The sequence below is a fragment of the Heterodontus francisci genome, chromosome 17 (assembly GCF_036365525.1).
Source record: "Heterodontus francisci isolate sHetFra1 chromosome 17, sHetFra1.hap1, whole genome shotgun sequence".
Lineage (NCBI taxonomy): Eukaryota > Metazoa > Chordata > Chondrichthyes > Heterodontiformes > Heterodontidae > Heterodontus > Heterodontus francisci.
The window spans coordinates 63855221-63874945 of record NC_090387.1 but is presented as its reverse complement, the minus strand read 5'-3'; the positions used below and the strand labels follow the sequence as shown (position 1 = coordinate 63874945).

At 44.5% G+C, this 19725-nt stretch overlaps 1 long non-coding RNA gene across 1 annotated transcript in view; it reads right to left on the bottom strand.

The window, feature by feature from the left end:
- The window catches only part of LOC137379208 (uncharacterized), a 34269-nt gene extending 17696 nt beyond the window's left edge, over positions 1 to 16573 (bottom strand). Inside the window, exon 1 of the long non-coding RNA XR_010976761.1 lies at positions 16163 to 16573. This is a non-coding gene — a long non-coding RNA (uncharacterized lncRNA). The remainder of the gene's footprint in view (positions 1 to 16162) is intronic.
- Between the last annotated feature and the right edge of the window lie 3152 nt (positions 16574 to 19725).

Genomic DNA, 19725 nt, shown 5'->3' with positions numbered 1-19725 from the left:
AGGATGGTGGTGAGTTGGCGTAAAATGGAGTGGGAGGCTCTGGGGGCCCTTCCTGAACCGCTCCCGCCTCTGCCGCCACTTTACGCAGGGCGGCGGTGGCGGCAAGAAACGGCCCGCCCGCCCCAGGCCAATCAAGGCCCTTAAGTAGCCAGTTAACGGCCAATTAAGGGCCTTCACCCACCTCCACGTGGATTTTACGCGTGGCAAGCGGCATCTTAAACCTGAGAGAAGCCTCCTGATAAAAGCAGGCAGCTCTCTGACTGCCTGGGGGGGGGGTGGGGGGGGGGAAGGCCTCATGATCGGGCAACCCGCTGCCCCAACCACCCCCAACACGCCCCTCGTCTTCCCAGTCGACCACCCTTGCCTCGCCGGAGCCCGACCGATTCGCCCCGGCGAGACAACTTTGTTCCAGACTCCCTGACATCTTTTTTGAGCTGGGCTGTAGTCCCAGCAGTTGCCACCACTCCCGGTGGCACTGCTGGGACAGTTAGCTGCTGGCTCGCTGATTGGCCGGCAGCTCTATTCAGCGGGACTTCATACCTCATGCGGGTGGAAGTCCCGCCTCACACCAATTGAAGCCCGGCAACCCGCAAAATACAGGTCAGATCCCCAGACGAGGCGGAAGCGGGTTCGCCATCGACTTTTCAGTCGGTGGCCAGCTCTGTTCCGCCCAGGGTTAAATCCCGGCCCCAGATTACCTCAGTGCTGTAATTCCTCAGTGTAAACAATTTATTTTCTTTGACTACATTTGCATTTTTTTCTTGAAGGTAGAAAACTCCCTTTTTGATCAAGAAAAGCAAATTGCTGCAGATGTTGAAAATCTATATTAAAAACAGAAAATGCTGGAAACACTCATCAGATCAAACATCATCAGTGGAAAAAGTTAACATTTCAGGTCATTGATCTTTCATTAGAACTTTTTTGTTTCACTTGTTTCCTCTCCACTACCCAGTCATTTTTTATTATCCCTCAGCTATACAGAAGATGGGAGGCAAGATGTTCCCAGGGCTTTGCTTCTGCTACTCTGAGTTGGTCAGTAGGAGTTATGCAAGAACAGACCAGTGATGATGCTCCCTTTATTTTACTCTCACTGTGAGGAAGCGCTTATCTTCTGTTTGCTACTTCCCACTCCAATGAGTCTAGTACCAGGAAGTCAGCGGTATGACAATTGCACTACGAAACATAATTCTGTTTGTAGATAAGAATTTTGTTCATTTCTAAAATGTACATTGAGTTTGTGCATGTATTTCTTGGAATTATCATTTTTTTTAATGTATTGCTGACCTTATCTTAAATTTTTTTTAAATGTATTGCTGACCTTAACGTTTTGTGGCAAGTTTAATATGGAATAAAAGTATTTTTGGCACTTCCAACACAAATGAGTTTGACACTGTGTTGTCTAACAGAAATCAAATTTTCTTTGTCAATGTGAATCCCTGGTTTGGGTTTGTTTATTTTACTCTTCTTTCTGGTCGATCTACACCAAAACAGTTGTATTGTAGAGAGTGCAAGAGGCCAGGCACTTTTCCCAATTTCACTATGATCAGTAGATACAGAAGAACAACAGGAAGTGTATTCCCCTTTTCTCTGTATAGGAAAGTGTAAAATTATTGGTCAATTTCTCTTGATATTGTAATGTTTATCCCCCAATTTCTCCCCTCATTGCCTACAAGGTGGATTCTTGGCCAGATAGGTTCCATGATCACCAACAGCCATCTGGAAACTTCCCAGGCAGTCATTCCATGTGTGAGTCAAGATAGTAGTTTTGGCAAGTTATTCAACCATAGCTGATATCTAATGGACTCAGATTCTATCTTCACATGATAATTACACAGATGTACTTTCCAGCAAGTGTTGTTGGATAGTAATCTGGAGCAGACACACACGTTGATTTTTTTCTCCTCCTGAATCTGGAAATTTTTGGTTTTATGACTGTGGTACCTTTACCCATGAAACCACAGTTGAAGTAAATTCCTCCTAATTTTGAGGCCATGGCTGCCAACTTGCCATACAGGGAAGCGTAGGCACAAAGCTCCGTGCAATTAATCTGTTGCATGACCCATTTATATAGAACAAAGAAGCACAGAAAATTTATGGCACAGAAGGAGACTATTTGGCACATTTATATGGCAACAAACTGCACCAGTATATCACTTACACTACTGAAACATTGTCATGCATGAATTTTAAAAAATATGTTTTTATAGTGAATCTCCATTAGCTTATTATATGACTTAAAAGGGGAACATTTTGTTAGCAGATTGTCATGCAGACCCCCACCTGCCAAGAATGAGGCATATTAATTTTGTCATAAGAACATCGATTTTAAACTGTTTCAGGAGCAAGGAAATGACTTGTTAAACAGATCCACCGTGGCTGGAAAGAAACACTTACATACTAAAAGACAGTGCTTGTGGAGACAAAGGACCATTCCCTGACACATTCAACCCACAATGGACTTTGATCACCAGACATTGAAGGTGAGGAAGCTCACATTCCAGGATGACTGCTAAGATGGCCGAATCCACAAACAGACGTGTTCAAACCAGTTAGTCACATGACTAACCTGCTGGGCAACCTGAGTTTTTGTGAATTGTACAGACAGTTTGAGAAAGAGAGACTGTTTTCACCTGGACTGAGAAGACCTCTCCTGTCTGCTCCTATCTCTTTCTCATGGAACTCCAAATCCACTGAAGACGTGAACCTCAAAAGAGAAAAGTCTCCTACATTGAACAAGGTTTAAGAAGAATACTGCGCCCCAATGAAAAGGAAGATCTACCTACAATCAAGGACTCTACAGCGAGCTCGAAGAACAGTAACAAAAACCATCTTCAGATATTGCCGCAAACTTTTACATTTTTTTTCTTCTGCTCTTTTCTGTCTCTATCTGTATGTGTGTTTATCGCATATGCATGCTAGCGTGGGCGCGTCATGTATCCATAGGCATTAACCGAATTAGAGTTTAAGTTTAATACATTTCAACTTTTCTTCTTTAAACCTAAGAAAACCTGTTTAGCTGGTTTCTTTGCCTTACAATTGGAAAGTGGTGAACAAGGATGCACCAAGGGGGAGCTAAAACACAGTGTGTTTAAAATTCAACCTTGTTACGGTAAGACCAGGTGAAGGCTGAGAGGGAACCTTTTCTCACCGAGTCGTAACAAGATATTATAGTAACACAATTTTACTAACATGTATTGCAGTTTATGAAATCTTGTATCTATTCAAGGAAAATGATCCAGGTCTGGAAACTAATAGAAACTGTAAACTGTAGCGTAATTTTTCAACTACAATTCTTTTGAAACGTATTTTACATTTGAGCATTTCCTTTGTTTAACTGGTAAATAATGAGAATTATGACATAGTTCAAACAACATAAACCATGCTTCATCTGATCAGTTGTGTGCAGAAATTGAATATAAAACCGAAAATATATATTGCAAATTATTAGAATGTTTTGTTTGCATGTGTTCTTTTTCCTCTTAAGTGTAACCATAATGCAATTAGGAACAAAGATCTCACTGGACCTTTCACTGGAGGATAGCCAGAAAAGTGTACTGGAAAAAGACTGCAGCTGGGGAAATGTCAAAGTTAATTAGATTTAAATATATATACATTGTATATATTATAATAAATATGCTTGCACAGTAGTAGGTCTTGCTTCAAATACCACACTGTTCTACAGTGTCCAAGAGATTCTGGTATATACACCATAATAACCTCTAAAAGCACTAATAGTTTTGTAATGTAATTATTTGTGCTTTTCTCAAAAGTCATTTCTGATGGTGGCTGCATGTTTTTAATACTTCTTTGAGGATTTATTTATATTATCTTGGAAATGAATTTCCTCGACAGAACTATAACCTCTTCAGTTTTTTCATTTCAGCACAGCCTTCCTTGCCTCTCCCTATCACTGTAACCTCCTCCAGCTTCACAAACCCCTTTTTCATAGTCTCCATTCCTCTAACTTCAGCCACCTGTGCATCCCCTCTCCCTTTACCCCACCATTGGTGGGGCCATGTCTTTAGCCTTTGTGATCTCACTCTCTGGAATTCAACCCTTAAAACTTTTTTGTTACCCTCTCCTCCTTTAAGACCCTTCTTATAAGACTCATGTATTGGACTGAGTTTTGATTCCTCTCCTAATCTTCTCCCTTGGTTGGCATCTGTATTCCTAACATCTTTGTGAAGCTCGAGACATTTTCTGTTCAAGGTACTAAAACGCAAGTTGCTGTTTAGAGCTATAGTCTAGAAATGACTGTTAATTCAAACATTTACTGCATTCATCTGACATTTTCTGTGCGATTTTAATTGAGACATTTTCATTTGGAATTAATGGGCTATGTCTCTGTTAAAATAGTGGCAAAGGAATATCGTATGTGCATGTTAAATACTGATAGTTAAGCCTGGAAATTATGAACGACAATCAGCATATTCTCTTTTCTATTAAGAACACATTCCAATATTTAGTTTAAGATCACTGTATGCATGGAGATGTTTTCTGCACTGTTGAAAGTGTGTTTAATTGGCACATTCTTATTTCAAATAATTAGATACAAAGGGTCCCAGAGCATTGTGAAAATCAGGCGCTATACAGCAAATCATATCCAAAGGACAGGTGTTATGAAGATGCTTTCATGACTAATTTTTTTTGAGGACTCGTGTAAAAGATTGTGGAAATTGATTCATTTGAAAGACTGAAGGGATTCCATAGTTGCTGGACTTGTTTTTTTTTAAAAAAAGGTCACTGGAAGGACTTGGGACTTTGTTTAAAAACAAACCCTAACTGGAAGTCACATGTGTTAAGCTAAGTAAACAGTAGGAGCCTTGGTGACTAGGGGAGTTGTTTACAGAGAAGTGACATGTCAAGATTTATGGTAGCCAAGAGTTGGTTTCATTTTTGGATATTGTTTTGAGTCAGTTGGGGGTAAGCCTGCTAAGAGGGAAGCCACCAGCTCACCCTTTTCCATCTCTTTAAGAGGCTCTTAGAAGTGAGTGTAAGAAATAGAGAAATTGATGCTGCATTCCTCCTGAAAGGCCTGCCAGATATCCCTGTTGCCACATTTCTCCTGGAAAGTCTGCCAAACTGATCTTCAATGTCACCTGAAAAGAACTATTCTAGAAAGATCCCAGTGACAGCCGTCTATGCAAATTGGGGATGCCAAACCAAAAAGGGAGAACTGACATCTTTCCATATCTTCTCTTTTTTTCTTCAAGAATTAGCAAGTATTTGGCTAAAGTATTCTTTTTTTGTCCCTTTTTGTAACAGAGCTCGAAAGAGAAAATCTCTCTTTTTTTCGGTTAACCTGTGTGTGTGTGTGTGTGTGTGGGGGGGGGGGGGGCTAAGGTAAAAGGGAACTTTCCTTTTTCAATCTGTGTGTTAATGCTTTGCTTTGTTATTTGTTATAAAATTGTTTTATAATAAACTGATAATTTTGTTGTTTATTAAAGAAACTTGGTTGGTGCATTTTATTCTAGAATAAAAGTAGAGTCTATGATTGACTGTATCGGTAACTGGGTGCACATTTAAATTCATGTTGTGACCTATGGAGAAGTGGAACTAGAAAAAACAGTGCACTCTTCCCGCCTCAGTTGTAACACAGGTAAAAACTGAGCATGTTCAGTGGAGCTGATTGTCAGATTGATTAATTTTACTTAATCAAATTCAACTTCATGGAGCAAATTTTGTTGCTGTTGCAAAAGCTATATGGTAGAAAACTTGTATGAGAAAGTTACAATGAAAATTAAGTACTTTTGCCTTAAAGATGCTAGTGTCTTGAAATATTTGTACAACAATATATGCATTAATTACTCAGTTTCTTTGCAATGTAAGCATTACTTTCATTATTTTTGACAATAATGCTGTTTGACCCTCTCAACAACATACTTTGCCATCTTCTTTTTAAATCCATAGGTGCACAGTAAGCTGTGAAGCATGGACATACTCTGATAGTTCTTTAACTCAGGCAGAAGCTCCCCATACAGTTTAATTTCTTCTTCATAAACTTTTGCATTCACAAGAACTGCTTTTCCTTTCTCATCCCACTGGAACACAATGATAATAGAATACATTTTATGGTGTCAAAACCAATAGTTACTACAAAAACAAATCCTAAATGCGAAGTAATATAACAAATCTCTTAGCTTAAACCAAGTGCATATTACAATATCTGAAATATGTCCTTACTGAACCATGCTATACAAAAATAATTATTGTCTTTGTTTTACAAAACCCATCATTTTTTTGGGAAAACTACAGGGATTGATTGCCTGTCTCCACGTTATCCCTATCAAGTTGAAACTGAGCCAACCCAGACAGCTGTGATATATTTCCACCCCCTTATTTCCTGATAATACACTGTACAAGATAGGACAATCATAACAAGCCCACTATGCCACTTTTATCTTGATTTCATTTCAGTTTGGATTGTGGGAGGCCAGCAATTGTGAGCTGGCTTCCTGCATTCACACCACTAAATCTGGTTCTCCAATTCTTGTGGCAGAATCGTAGGGCTGAATTTTGCTGGATGACCTGAGGTCCCGCTGTCGGGACCGGAAGTGGGAGCCGTTCCTGTGCAGGTGGTGGGCGACCGAGTGAATTGAATTACATGGCAGGCAGCCAATTAACGGCCAGGAGGCGAAGGTGCCATCCACTCAGGCAGTGTGGATGGCGTCGTCACGTTGTTGGAAGTGCTGCCGCCATATTTAAAGGACAGCCAGCACCGAATAAAAGGGAACGTTGGAAGCAGCCTGCCAAAACAGACCTGAGCAGCAACAAACACCTGAGTAGCAGCGAACACCCAAGCAGCACTGAAGACCCGTGAGGCACTGTCGACCTGAGCAGTATTGAAGGTATAAGCATGGTGGAACTGCGATCCAGGGTGGCCCCACAGTTCACTGATGCCTCCCTGCAGGTTCTCCTCCTGGCTGCACGGGCAAGGAGGGAGGTCCCCTTCCCCCAGGATGGGAGGAGGAGACCGGCCCGCCAAACCTAGCAAGCCTGTATGGAGATCGAAGTCAGTAGCTGTAGGGTTGTTACTCAAACCTGGCCGGAGTGCAACAAGAGGGTCAATAACCTCATGCATTCTGCCAAGTGAGAGGGCAGCACACAGTCAACCCTGCAGCCTTACATATGAATAGGGATGAATTGAGATCGGTACAAAGGGCATGCCCACCCAGCCACTGGCAGCAGCATTGGCTGTTGGTGAATAGCCCCAGTCCATTACAGTTGACTTCTGCACTGCTGCTTCTGAGTGGCTGCATGCAGGAGACATTCATGTGGCACCATCATGGACAGGTGATGCGCATGTCTCTGTCAGGCGACTAAAAATACTCATCTATGTGCTTGTGGAAAAACAGCCCACAAGGCGAGGGTAAGAGTAAAGACCAGCAATGGTGTCCTGAACTTCATGATCCTGAGCCCCATGGAAGAGGCACTGGAGCTAGGAGGACAGCATGGGGGCTGCTCCATCACAGATGGTGAAATGGGAGTGGAGACACAGGTGAATGAGTGGCCTAATGGATGGGCACAAGAGAGCCTCTGGCGAACATGATGCATAGTGCTCATGTGTCCACCATAGGGGCGAACTCTGGCGATATTAAAGAGATGGAAATAGGCAATCTTAGTGATGCCACGAATATAAGGTCAGAAGCTCATCTCGGGGTTAAATGTGACACCAAGGTTGCAAACAGGCCATATGGAGCTCCATACACTAGGGCCCGGATTTTGTTGAGCTCCCGATGTTGAGGCCAGAAGGTCGCAGCGGCAGCAGCCTGCCACAGAGCCCGACGACAGGTTTGCTGGGCCCAATCTTCCCGGTGGCAGCGACGTTCCACGGCAGTCCCCCCGCCGCTCAGCAATCCAACTTTAAATATTTAAATAAAGGAAATGAATACATTTAAGTACTATTCACCATGATCTTATCAGTTATCCGGGATCTTCTGTGCGATGGGCGACACTAACGCACCTTCACTTTCCCATCCAGGGAAAAATTGGTGCCACTAATATGGGAAAGGGAGGAACTTAGGATTTTTAGAGAAGTGGGGGGGGGGGGAGGAACGGGGTCAACTCTGCATTTCTAGTGTGGGGGGGGTGGGGGAAAGGGGTCACCTCTGCACTTTGTGCAATTGGGGGGGTGGGGAGAGGTGAAATTGTCAATGTAAGCGTTTTGCGGGGGTTGGGGAATGGGGTGGACATTTATTTTCATTGTATTGGGGGGGATTATGGGTCAGAAATTTATTTACAGTGTATAGGAGGGGTTGGGTATGGGTTTCAACTCTGTAATTTCTGTGCCGGTCTGGCAGCCCTTTAAAAATGGGACCAGCGCCTGTCCAGAGGCAGCTGACACCGTTCATGGCATTGCTGAGACTGCCTCCGCCACGTGAGTGGGGCAGGGGGGGTGGGGTGGGGGGAACGGCCTGCCCTGTATATTTAAATTAGCCACCACACATTAGATCGTGGCAGCGCGCAGCCTGTGCATGCGAGCTGCCATTTTTAGATGCCCGCCACTGCTCCTGGGGTGGGAGAATAAAATTTAGCCCTAGGAGTGGACTGAAGGGTGTGATGGAATGCGCATTATCCTCTAATTAATCTTCTCTTTCACCCAGGTCAAAAAGAAGAGGAGGGTGCCTCAGCAGATGCACCATCACATCATTCCCTCGCACCTTCCACCAGCACAGATATTCTCAGTGGGTATCCGATCATGAGTAGATCTGAGACCACAATCTGGTCAGCACACCACACATGCACCAGAGCAGCTGATGCAGACAGTGTCAGCTGCAGCCACTGACACTTAGAGGACTGTGTGAGGGCCTGGTGATGCTGACCCTCAGGCTTATGACATGCCTCTTCAATTGTCAGCAAGGCAACAGATGCTGGAGGTACAGTGTGAGGTGAGGGAACATCTGGCGGGGCTTCCAGAGGCGATGCACATCCTGGCACAGATGATGCAGAAGTCCATCTAGGCCATGAGTGCCACTGTGACTCTGGAGTGTGTGCGCTTGGCTTCCTCCATCGAATGTTTGGTTGGCCTCATTGGAAGCCACATCCAGCAAACCACTCAGTGGATGCCGAGATGCATGTGCACCTGCATGCCATCGCCAACTTCAGGAGTTTTGTGAAGCAATAGTTTGGCAAGGGAGGTGGGGGTGGGTGAGGTGTCTGGACTCATTGCCAGGTCCTCGCACTCCTCAGGTGAGCAGGGGGGTACAGGTGTGCCTTGACACACAACTCTCCACTATTGCTAAATTATCAGACTGCTTATCTGACACCCAATACTGGATGAGTAGAAATTTCCTCCAATTAAATATTGGGAAGACTGGAGCCATTGTTTTCAGTCCCCGCTCCAAACTTCATTCAATAGCTACCGACTCCATGCCTCTCCCTGTGATTAAGCCCACCTGTTCACAAACTTGGTGTCACATTTGACCCAGAGATGAACTTCTGACCTCATATTCATGCCATCACTAAGACCGCCTATTTCCATCGCTGTAACATAGCCTGACTTAGCACCTATCTCAGCACATCTGCTGTTGAAACCCTCATTCATGCCTTTGTTACCTCTACACTTGACCAATGCATCCCTTACTGGTCTCCCACATTCTACTCTCCGTAAACTTGAGGTCATTCCAAAACTCTGCTGCCCGTGTCTTAACTCACCAAGTTCTGTTCCCCTATTACTCGTGTGCTCGCTGACTAACCTTGGCTCCTGATCAAGCAACATCTTGATTTTAAAACTTTCATCCTTGTTTTCAAATCCCTCCATGTCCTTGCCCTTCCCTATCTCTCTAATCTCCTCCAGCCTCACAACCCTCCAAGATATCAAAGCTCCTATAATTATGGCCTCTTGTGCATCCCTAATTTTAATTGCTCCACCATTGGTGGCCGTGCCTTCAGTTGCCTAGGCCCCAAGATCTGGAATACCCTCCCTACACCTCTCCTCCTCGCCTTCCTCCTTTAAGACACTCCTTAAAGCCTACCTCTTTGACCAAGCTTTTGGTCATCTGACCTAATATTTCCTTATGTGGCTTGGTGTCATATTTTCTTTTGTAATACTCCTATGAAACACCTTGGGACATTTTATTACGTTAAAGGCGCTATATAAGTTGTTATTGTTATTGAGAGGGCAGAGCAGCAGCTGCCTGAAGCATCTGGGGACTCCTCTCAGGGTGTTCCTTGCATGTACAGTGGTCTCTCAGTGACACCAGCGCCTCACTCAGGCATGACTACAGAGGAGGCTCCTGCACTTGTGCAGGAGGCCCTCAATGTGCCAGGGCTCTCCAGGACTCAGGAAGCCAGAGGACGACAGCCAAGTTCATCCCAAGCCAAGGGGCAGCAAGGTCAACAACCTGCCTCCATCTAAAGATTTAGGAAGAGCACCTAGTTGCATACGAGGCTCAGGGTTACTTTTTTTGGAGTCATGAATCCTTGCAATCTTTTCTAATGTCATCAAATGACTAATGTGGCAAGGCTTGAGGTCTCCTTGCATTTCTTGTGAACTGCTGGGACTTCAGGAGCATCCTGGCTCTGTCAAAGAGTTTGACGTGTGGGAGCACGCCGCATAAGATTGAGGCATTCCCCATGCCATAGTGTAATGTCTAACTGCGTGCAGTTAGATGGCAAGGGCAATGAAGGAGGTGGCAACAGGATTGTAGAGTGCTGAAGCTTTATTGGATTGCATGTATCTGTTAGTAAGGATCATGTGAACCGTGCCTGTTTTAGCATGTCCTGAGCATCCCTTGCATGATTCTCATGATGCCTTGCCTGTGGTCCCTGGGCCTCATCTGCATCCTGCGCTTGCTCATCATCTTCCTCCTTCTCCTCATCATCACAAGAGTCATCGTGCTCAACGATAACAATTGCTCTCCCCTCTGTAGCACCAGGTTGTGGAGGGCACAACAAACCACCATGATGCGCCTGACCCATGCTGGGACACACTGAAGGGCGACACTAGATCTTTCTGGGCATCTGAATCGCATCTTCAGAAGGCCTATGGCCTGTTCGATGGTCGCACAAGTTGTGCTGTGACAGGTTTTACACCTCACCTCTGCAGCAGTACTAGGATTCCTCACAGATGTCAGTAGCCATGTCTTCAATGGGTAGCCCTTGTCACCCAGTATCCATCCTTGAATACTTGCGGGGGGCCTAAAAAGGTCTGGCATAGTATGTAATCTTCATGGCTGCTTCCTGGGAACCATGCACACACTGCAAGAAGCACCTGTGCTGGTCACAGACCAGCTGTACATTGATTGAGTGGAAGCCCTTCCTGCTAATGAAGGCCGCAGGCTGGTCTGTGGAGCCTTGATGGCCACATGCATGCAGTCGATGACTTCCTGTGCCTGGGACAATCCAGTGACCCTATGGCCCTCTCAGCCTGACTGTCTGGATTAGTGCAAAAGCACATGTATTATTAGCTGCCCTCTTGAACATAGCATTGGTGACCATCTTGATGCAATGATGATTTGCAGGCTGGGAGATCTCACACATTTCTCCAGTGGATCCTTGGAATGAACCTGAGTCATAGAAATGCATTGCCATGGTGACCTTCAACGCCACTCGCAGTGGATGGCCACCACTTCCATGGGGCTCAGCTCGTTCTCCATCATGGCACACAGCTCTGTGATGGCCTCCCTGGAGAGGCAGAGTCTTTGGCAACACTGCTACTCCGACATCTGAAGGTAGTTGAGCCTTAGTCTGTAGACCCTCTCTAGTGGGTAACCTCTTCTCCACACAGCAGGCTTGGTGAGAGCCCCTCTGCATGCTTCTCCTCTGTCTGCCACCAAGGCTGGCGCTCCAAGTGCCTCTCTGGTTGCTGCTGCCTGTGGATGAAGCTCTCTCTTTCTCTGCTGCTCCTTCTCACTGGAGGGACTGAAACCTGAGTGAATGAAGCCCATGGCAACCAGATTCACTCTCCAGGGCCTCTTCCACCCCTGCTTTATGCACACAAGTGCCAGCTTTATATACCACTCTGGCAATTTCCCCCTGCAGCTCTTTTTCCCTTCTCTCCACCGACTATGCCAATGCCTTGTTCCGCCCTCCCTGCATCATTATGACTCATGATGGCTGCCATTTAGAGCCTGAACTGACCTCCCTCTCGCTCACTGTCTCCTTATATCTGGCCAGGCTCTGAAGGCCCATGCTTTACGTGCACTTGTGGTAAAATCCAAAAATCCTAATAAAATTACAGTTAATTGCCTTTTAAATAGGCTTAACTACCTGCTTGCTGCATCTCCAATGGGCTGGGAAAATTCAGCACATAGTCTCAATTGCAACTTCTTCCTCTACCTGGCTTGTAGGAGTGCCTGGAAACCAGCATAACTGGCCATTTGAAGATGAACTATCCTGCTACTTACTTTATTCAAATTGAAAAATGCAAATTCATCTGCAGATCTGAAGGTACCAAAAAAAACTGCGGGTGCTATGAACTGTGACTGTAGGCCTGAATCCAAAAGCCCAGAGTTTTGGGACTCATTGAAAGAGCCCCAACTAAAATGAATCTAGATGGCCCCACCCTAGTTCCCAGCTGGTATACCTCTGCAGGGTAACCTTTCAGACACAGGAGGCATATGTTATGCATGCCTAAACTAGCCATCTTGTTTCCTCCATGGCAACGGGCCCTTCGCTGTGCCACAGTCCAGGACACAAATAGCAGGCGTCTACTATGTTTAAGTACACAAACGCTTATGTACGTTATATTTCACCTGTTGGCGTTAGCCATTTGCTTTATATTGGACATTTTAATGATATCACGTGTGATCTGCAATCTAATTCCATATGCCTGCCTTTGCCCCATATTCCTTAATACCTTCGGCTAACAAAAATCTATCAATCTCAGTTTTAAAATTAACAATTAATCTAGCATCAATTGCCCTTTATGGAACAGAGTTCCAAACTTCTACCAACCTTTGCATGAAACCATATTTCCTAATTTCACCTGTGTAAGGTCTGGCTCTAATTTTTAGACTATGCTCCATAGTGCTTGACTCCCCAACTAGTGGAAATAGTTTATCTCAATTTACCTTATCTGTTCCCCTTAATATCTTGCTAACTTCGATCAAATCCCCCCTTAACCTTCTAAATTTCATGAATTACAACCCTAATTTGTTTAATCTCTCTTTGTAGCTTAACCCTTGGAGTCCAGGTATCATTCTAGTAAATCTATGCTGCACTCCCTCCAAGGTCAATATAACAAGGTCCTTCACAAAGGCATTATAAAACAAAATATGATACGGAGCCTGGGTGTGGTGCCCAGAAATTTTTTTTCTTTGTTCGTGGGATGTGGGCGTCACTGGCTAGGCCAGCATTTATTGACCATCCCTAATTGCCCTTGAACTGAGTGGCCTGCTAGGCCATTTCAGAGAGCATTTAAGAGTTAACCACATTGCTGTGGGGCTGGAGTCATTTGTAGGCCAGACCAGGTAAGGACAGCAGATTTCCTTCCCTAAAGGACATTAGTGAACCAGACGGGTTTTTACAACAATCAACAATGGTCACCATTAGACTAGCTTTTTTTTAAATTCCAGATTTATTAACTGAATTCAAATTATAACTAATGGATCTACAATTTCTTCACCAATTTCTTTTAATACCTCGTTCTTAGAGAATGTATTTATGTTAAGTCCCATTATTTTTAATTAAAACTTATATTAAAGTGACTAAGCTCCTTGCCTTGATTTATTTTTAGGTTCCCTTGTCCACTTTCTCCACTGCGAAAACAGATACAAAGTACATAATTGACAACTCTGCCTTTTATTATGTTATAGCCTTGTTTGCATCCATCTTTAATGGGCCTACATCTACTCTCTCATAATATTTATAAATATTTTTGATGTTAGCTTTGATATCCTGAGATTTTTTAAACGTATTTCTCTTCTGCACTCATTACTTCCTTGTATCCCTTTGCTACTTTTTATAGCTTTCCCTGTCTGCTGGATTTTCAGTTTTTCTTGCATTTATTTAAGTCTTTTAGGTGATAGTGTCTCTTACCTCATTTATTGTACATGGTTGCCTAACTACATGGAGACATCCTCGACTATCATTCAAAGAGGTCATGAACTGGTTACCGTGCAGTGGGATGTAAGGAGAACAAGAAGGTTGGTGTGCTTTCGTAATAAACAAACCAGGCAAGGAAAGTAAAGCTGATAAGAGTACAAATATGAGAGAGAAATATGTCACAGAAGAAGAAATTGACAGAATCATGGAAAAGTGAAAGAAACAGAAAGAAATTATTGCAGTACTTCAGGTGTGGTCTACCCAGTGCTTTGTATAGGTGAAGCATGACTTATTCCAGTCTAACACTTTCAATGTTAAATCTTATTTGCATTATAAAAGCTACCGGAAACGCTACGTGATTTTCCTTTGGTTTATTTCAGAATTTCAACATATGGCTCAAAACAAAAACTATGTGAAGAAATGTAACATAACAGTTTTTACAAAAGAATTATCTAATTTGTTAACATTGCATTCATATTTTATACAATGCCAAATCAAGGTTAATGTATGTATCCCTGTGACATCCACGTGTCATACACAAAGTTTCACTAAGGTAGTGGCTTTTGGGGTGCATGGGGTTGCTCCAAGATTTTCCTGGAATCTTTAGAAATTAAAGATTAATGTCCCAGCCACCACTGCAAGCAACCAGGGAGAAAAATCATGGCGGATTCTCAAAATGAATATTGAGTGATGAATCAGATTTATCTTATAATCTTGTTAGTTTCATACATTATTGGAGAATATATAGTCCAGTGTTTGAAATGTGAAGGTGACCAAGCGCTTGGTCTCAACTATTTTCTTCATGTGTAGATTCAGTAACTGTAGTCAGTACTGTCTCACTTTGCGTCAAGTGATGAAACCTCTTGAAAAACATCCAACCAGAGCTGGCAACCCTAGGTACACATTCAGGCAAAACTGGCAGTAACTCACCTCCTGTCTCCACCATCTACAAGGCACAAATCAGGAGTGTGATGGAATACTGTCCACTTGCCCGGATGGATGCAGCTCCAACAACACTCAAGAAGCTCGAGACCATACAGGACAAAGCAGCCCGCTTGACTGGGACCCCATCCACCACCTTCAACATTCACTCCCTCCACCACCAACGCACAGTGGCAGCAGTGTGTACCATCTACAAGATGCACTGCAGCAACTCACCAAGGCTCCTTTGACAGCACCTTCCAAACCCTTGACCATTACCATCCAGAAGAACAAGGGCAGCAGATGCATGGTAACACCACCCAACTGCAGGTTTCCCTCCAAGCCATACACCATCCTGACTTGGAACTATATTGCTGTTCCTTCACTGTCGCTGGGTGAAAATCCTGGAACTCCCTTCCTAACAGCATTGTTGGTGTACCTACACCCCAAGGACTGCAGCAGTTGAAGAAGACAGTTCACCACCACCTTCTCAAGGGCAATTAGGGATGGGCAGTAAAAGCACCGCCCACATCCCAGGAAGGAATAGAAAAAAATAGCTCATGAGAATATTGGCTTACTAAAGCCCGAAAGGTAGAACTATGCAAAAAGCTGTCTCACATCATAGTTACAGCACAGAAGGAAGCCATTCGGCCTGTCATGTCTCTGCCTGCTCTCTACACAACCATCTCTTCATGCTGCAAATTTGGCAGTGGTGAAAAACGATTCCAAATCAATGCCAAACTGATGTGTAAATCAGGGGTCAGGACCCAACTCAACTTTGGAGCAAAGTAGAATGAAACTCACTGGAGAGAACAGTCTCTCACCACTTTTGGTTTGGGATCGTATGTGGAGTATAAAGACAATGGTAGTTTCAAACCTGTTGTCTGAGGTAAAGGAATACATTGAATTTCTCCAGATAATTAGTAAACACTTTTACAAAATTTAAATGTTTATGGAGCAGAGTTTCTACGCAATACAAGTTGCTAAACGTTAAAATGACTAACTTTTCGGAGAGACCTGTGCCCAACACCTGTAACTAGCCATGTGCCCAGCGCTGTCCTCGGCAAAACCCCCAAACCTGCGATGCAAAATGCAAGGGTGGGACGCGACGCGACGCATTCGGTGTAATTAGATGAAAGTGGGTTACTGATAGCTGCCTCGGCCTGTAACTCGACCGCGCCTACTTTACTGAGTCTCGCCGTGCGCAGTGGGCCCCGTTGCTATGGTGATGAGCGAGCGCGGCTGGTTTACTCACACTCAGAGCTCGCACCTCCGGCCTCTCGATCAGCGCTGATAGCTTGGCGAAGAACCGCGGTACCGGCACTTTGCGCGGGCTAGACTCAGGTTTACTTTCGGTGGACGACATTTGTTTCCGCTCCCCGCTCCGTAATATTAACAGGAGAGCAGTGAAGCGTGACCGGTTGGTGGCTGCTCGAGCGGCCGGAAAGTTCTGGAGTGTAGGGCGTGAGCTGTCACTGTGACTCCAGGCAATAATATTAATGAGGTAAATACCGCAGAACCGTTGTGTTGTCAACCTTCCGTCTCCGAAATATGATGGACATGCAGCAAATAATCCGTTTGGGTGGGGTGTCTTCACTTGGTGCACCTTTGCTAATGGCTGAAGGCCAATCCTTGAGAAGCAAGTTATGCACAAGTGCTGCACATGAAGCTGCCAAGTGACGCAGTGAGTTGTTGTTTTCAGCATTGGCGCCAATTGCCAAGCTGCTGTAGCCACTGGTCACCATGGCAGTGCACACCAGTCCACAAGATGTGTCGCCATTTCGTCCTTTCACCAGCTAGTGACTTCCAGGTGCGATAGTTGACATTAGGGGCTTCATGTGATGCTTGCAAACATCCTTGAAGCGGAGCTTTGGAGACCCCACTGGTCATCTGACCTCGGCTACCTCATCATACAGAAGGTCCTTGGGTATGCAAACATCGTCCAACCTGCAGATGTGTATGATCTACCGAAACCACCTTTGTTTGATTAGCGCCAACACACTTGGGAGCTTTGCCTTTGAGAGGACTACCACATTTGTGATTTTGTCTTGCCAGGATATACCCATAATGTGACGCAGGCAGTAAAGATGGAAATTATTGAGCTTCTTATCCTGGTAGCTGTAAGTAACCCATGTTTCACAGCCATACAGCAAGGTGCTGAGAACACAGGCCTTATAAACCATCAGCTTGGTTCTAAGGGTCAGCTTGGTGTTATCCCATGCGTGTTTTGCGAGTCAGCCGAAGGTGGTAGTTGCTTTCCATTCGCGTATATCGAGCTCTGCACCAAGGGACAGATTGTCTGTCACAGTGGACCCAAGGTAGCAGAATTTGCTAACCACTTCCAGTGGGGCATTATTTAGCATGATCAGGGGCAGAGAGGCAACACTTTATCCCATGACCACAATTTTCTTGATGCCTGTAGTCAAGGAGATAAAGTTACGGGCATGGAAACAGTCCATGAGTCTTTTCAGCTGAGTTTCTGTGTATGTGACTAGCACAGCATCATCAGTGTAGAGGAGTTTTCTGATGAGAACACGATGGGCTGGATTTTGTTCCTGCCCGATGTCAAACTCTATAGCGGGGGGGGGGGGGCTGGAAAATTGAGTGGCAACAGCATGCCACGGAACTTGGCGCTGGGATTGCCAGGCCCTATCTTCCCAGCAGCAGGGAAGCTCCATGGCGGACGCTCTGCGATGGGACCCGACATTAACATATTTAAATTACCTGTTTGCATGAATTAAAATGAAAACCGGAGCGATATTACCTGCAGTTCAGGATCTTCAGCGCGATGTGCGGCACTCACGCACATTCACTTTCCCATCCAGGCAAAGATGGCACCACTGGGGTGGGGAAGGGGGGATCTCTGCATTTGTTGCGTAGTGGTGGGGGGAGGGAGGGAGGAAAAGGGATGAACTCTGCCTTTGTTGTGTAGTTGGGGGGGTGAACTCTGCATTTGTTGTGTAGTGAGTGGGGTAAGGGGTGAACCCGCCATTTCTTGTGTAGTGGGGGGGGTGGGTAAGAGGTGAATTCTGTACTTTGTGCAGTTGTGGGGGGGAAGGGGTCAACGCTGCATTGGTAGTGTAGTTGGGAGGGAATGGAGGCAACTCTGCAGTTTCTTGACACCCATTGCACCCATACTAACCTCATCCTGAAACATTCCTGAATTGAATGGGTTCTTCTGAAACAAAGAAGGTGTGAAGTAGCCACATCCTAGGCCATTGTCGGTCACTACAGGGAAGAAAATACCTGTCTCCCAGCAGTGGTGAGATGTAACAAATTTTTATCTTAAGAAGGCAGCCTCAGAGAGAGAGAGAGGCACCCAGACAGAAGCATTCAGGAAGCTTGTTTCCAGCTTAGGGGCTGAGAGAAATCCAGCAAGCCAGAAGTGAAGCACCCTGCTATAGAATTCTTCATCTTTACTTATACAGCAGTGAATTAGAAGTGATCCATTGTCTTCAACTGAACTTTCAATCAAGAGAGAAACCTATAAACACCTCGCAACCAATGAGAACTTGACTTCCAAGAGAATTCAATAGGTTTACAGTGACACCTCTCTCCCACCCCCCCTCACCAAAACCTACCCCACTTAGAATCACTTACCCCTTTTCCTTTCTATCTGTCTCATGTGTATGTTTGAAAGTGAATACGTGAGTGGGTGCGGTTGAGACAATTTTAGGATAAGGCGTATTGATCAATAAATAATTGATTTTCTGTTTTAAACTTACAAGAAATACTGTTGCTGTCTGTTATTTGACAAATAAAACACAAAGGGGTTAAACCCCAATAACAAAAACACTTGCTGCGGTCAGGTGAGAGTTGAACAGTGGAAACCAGCCAAACCCCTCACCATGTGGCTTAAGTAAGGAGACCAAAATTGTACACAGTTCTCGAAGTGCAGTCTCACCAATGCCCTGCTTAGCTGTAGCAAGACCTCCCTACTTTTATACTCCATCCCCCTTGCAATAATTGCCAGCATTCCATTTGCCTTCCTAATTACTTTGTGTACCTGCCTATTAACTTTTTGTGATTCCTGTACAAAGACAGCCAGATCCCTCTGTACTGCAGAATTCTGCAGTCTCTCTCCATGTAAATAATGTTCTGCTTTTCTACTCTTCCTGCCAAAGTGGATAACCTCACATTTTCCCACATTATTCTCCATCTGCCAAATTTTTGACTACTCACTTAATCTATTGTTACAACCAGGTGAACAATGTCGAGGGGTTCTCTTGCTGTCTTTATCTGTTCTTATTATAACAGGGTTTAATTTTAAACACACTGTGTTTTGAGCTCCCTTTTTTGTAAATCCTTGTTCACAGTTTCCAATTATAAGGCAAAGAACTGAGCACGCACAGGCTTTCTTTGGTTTAAAGCAGAAGAGGAAATTTATTAAAACCTTAAATTTAACTCTAATACGGTTCACACCTGCGGATATACGACATGCTCACGCGAGAATGCACACACAAAATAAACATGCAGATAGGAATCAAAAAGAGCAGAAGAAAAGATAAGTAGAACAGTTTGAGGCAATATCTTGTTACTGGTTCTCAAGCTCGCTGTAGTCCTTGATTGAAGATATGGTCTTGCGAATCGTTGGGGCCCAGTAATCTTCTTAAAACTTTGTTCACCTGGCAAACCCTTCTCTCTTTGAGTTTCACATGTTTTCACAAGAGTCAGTTCCGTGGGAAGAGATGAAGCAGGGAGACAGGCAGGAGAGGAGATGTTCTTGCTTCAGTTTCATAGAACATAGAACATTACAGCGCAGTACAGGCCCTTCGGCCCTCGATGTTGCGCCGACCTGTGAAACCATCTGACCTACAC